Below are 3,017 nucleotides of genomic sequence, written 5' to 3'. Positions count from 1 at the left end.
GTGATCCACCCGTCTCGGCCTCCCAAAGTGCTGGGATTACAGGCTTGAGCCACTGCACCCGGCTCTACTTTTAATTTTTTAAAGAACCTCCATACTTCTTTCTATAATTTACCTTCTCACCAACAGAGTATGAGTGCTCCCTCTCACCCACATCCATGCCAGCCTTTATGTGTTGTCTTTTTGATCTTAGCCGGTCTAACTGGGATTCAGTGGTATTTCATTCTGCTTTTTATGTGCTTTTCCCTGATGGTTAATGATGTCAAGCATTTTTCCACGTACATTTGGCCATGTGTATGTTTTCTTTTGAGAGGTACCTATTCTCCTTCACTCAATTTTTAATCAAATTATTTGTTTTTCTTGCAATTGAATTGTCAGACACCTTATGTATTTGGGGTTTTTGGTTTTGTTTTTGTTTTGAGACAGTCTCGCTCTGTGGCCCAGGCTGGAGTGCAGTGCGCCTTCTCGGCTCACTGAAACCTCTGCCTCCCAGGTTCAACCAATTCTCCTGCCTCAGCCTCCCGAGTAGCTGGGATTATAGGCACTCATCACCAGGCCCAGCTTATTTTTGTATTTTTAGTAGAGACAGGGTTTCCCCATGTTGACCAGGCTGGTCTTGAACTCCCGACCTCAAGTTATCCACCCACTTTGACCTCCAAAAGTGCTGGGATTACAGGCATGAGCCACAACGCCCAGCCATCACCTTATGTATTTTGGATATTAACCTTTTATCAGATGTACAGTTTACGAGTATTCTCTCTCATTCTGTAGGTTATCCCATCACTCTGTTGATTGTTTCCTCTGCTGTGCAGCTTTTTAGTTTGATGTCACCCTGCTTGTCTATTTTTGCTTTTGTAGCCTGTGCTTTCTAGTTCTTATCCAGAAAAACCCTTGCCCAGACCAATGTCATGAAGCATTTCCCCTGTTTTCTTCTAGTAGTTTCTTCTAGTTGTAGTTTCAAGTCTTACATGTAAGTCTTTAATCCGTTGTGAGTTGATTTTTGCGTACAGTGAGCGATCGGGGTGTCATTTTGCGTTTCTGCATGTGAATATCCAGTTTTCCCAGCAGGGAATCCGTGTTCTGACTCCAGCACGCTGCCTCAGGTATGGGAAACCCTCAGGACCACTTTAGTGTGTTTCGTGTGCCATGAGTTATAGATGAGGCCCAGTCATGCAGCTGCAGCAGGCACAGTAACACGGGAACAGTGGTGTGAGTTACTTCTGGTCTACACAGCAAGTGGACCACACCTCTCTGTTCTGGAAACCTTTGAGGATCTGTTCTCACCAGAGACAGCTCAGAGAATTTATTCTTAGGCAGAATGTGGGCTTTGCCCACCTGGTTTCCTGATCATCTCTCCTGCAGTCATTCTTACAACTGTTCTCAGAGACAAAACTGTGCTGATGTTTAATCCAAAACAGAGTCCCCCGGGGAGAGTTTTCAGCACCAGCCATTAGGACCCTGGTGAAACCATGAACACAAACTAAGCACTTCCCCTTCCTCGCAACTGGGGCCTCCCCTTACGAGGCTGTGGTGGCGTCAACCCAGAATCAGTGCTGTGCAGGTCACAAAGCCCATCCACGATCGTGTGGATGCTTGGGGCTGTCACAGGGGAGAGGACAGCAGGAATTGCTGTGGGCTCCATGCTCCCAGTGAGAAAAAGGAGTGTCAGGGAGGCCAAGCCTTCCCTGGGCACGGAGCTAAAAACAGGCCTGAGCTGGGGCCCCCGGCCCACCTTTCTTCCTCTACTCCCTGAGAGGCCTCAGCATGGCACCAAGGATATCCTTCCTTCCCAGTCTTCACAGACGGTCGGCATGGTGGGATGGAAATGCTAATGAAGCAGTGAGGTTAAAAATAATTTAAATAAATAAATAAATAAATAAATAAATAAATAGCCGGGCGAGGTGGCGGGCGCCTGTAGTCACGGCTACTCAGGAGGCTGAGGCAGGAGAATGGCGGGAACCCGGGAGGCGGAGCAAGACTCTGTCTGAAAAAAAAAAAAAAAAAAAAAAAAAAAAAAAAAAAAAAAAAAAAAATCTAATCTACAATAACTGTAGTAATTATACTTTGAAATAAATTTAACCAAAAAGTGGAAAAACCTGTGCATTATAATCTAAACGATATTGAAATACAAAATTAAATAATACACAAATGGAAAAATATTACCTATAAATGAATTGGCGTTATTATCGTTAAATATCTGTATTACACAAAATAATCTACAGACATAATGCAATCTCTAGGAAAATACCAGCGACACACTGGCATAAATTTTAAAACATACATCTAAAACTTATATTGTACCATAGAAGACCCAAAGTAGCCAAAGCAATGAAGGAAAAAAAAAAAGGGGGGGTGCTTTGGGAGGCTTAGGCGGGTGGATCACGAGGTCAGGAGATCGAGAACATCCTGCCTAACACGGTGAAACCCCCTCTCTACTAAAAAATACAAAAATTTATCTGGGCATGGTGTCGGATGCCTGTAGTCCCAGCTACTCCGGAGGCTGAGGCAGGAGAATGGCTGAACCTGGGAGGCGGAGCTTGCAGTGAGCGGAGACTGTGCTACTGCACTCCAGTCTGGGAGAAAGTGCGAGAAAAAAGAAAAAAGAAAAAAAAAAAGTGTGAAGGTATCACCCTACCTGACTTTGAAATATACTAATAAAGCTTTATTAGGTAAAACAGTATGGTAATTGAAGAAAAACAGACACATACTCCAATGGAGCAGGAAAAAAAAAAAAAGACCAGAAACCGCTGACTTGAAGTTACAAACTAACTCCAGCAGAAATATTTATGGCTTATTATGGAGCATCAGTTACACAGCAAGTACCGTCATGTTTCCTTTTTTTTTTTTTTTCTTTTTGAGATGGAATCTCACTTTGTCACTGAGGCTGGAATGTGGTGGCCTGATCTCAACTCACTGCAACCTCCGCCTCCTGGGATTAAGTGATTCTCCTGCCGCAGTCTCCCGAGTAGCTGAGATTTCAGGCGCATGTCACCACACCCAGCTAATTTTTGTATTTTTAG

The sequence above is a fragment of the Mandrillus leucophaeus genome, unplaced genomic scaffold (assembly GCF_000951045.1).
Source record: "Mandrillus leucophaeus isolate KB7577 unplaced genomic scaffold, Mleu.le_1.0 Scaffold68, whole genome shotgun sequence".
Lineage (NCBI taxonomy): Eukaryota > Metazoa > Chordata > Mammalia > Primates > Cercopithecidae > Mandrillus > Mandrillus leucophaeus.
This window is presented reverse-complemented; position numbering follows the sequence as displayed.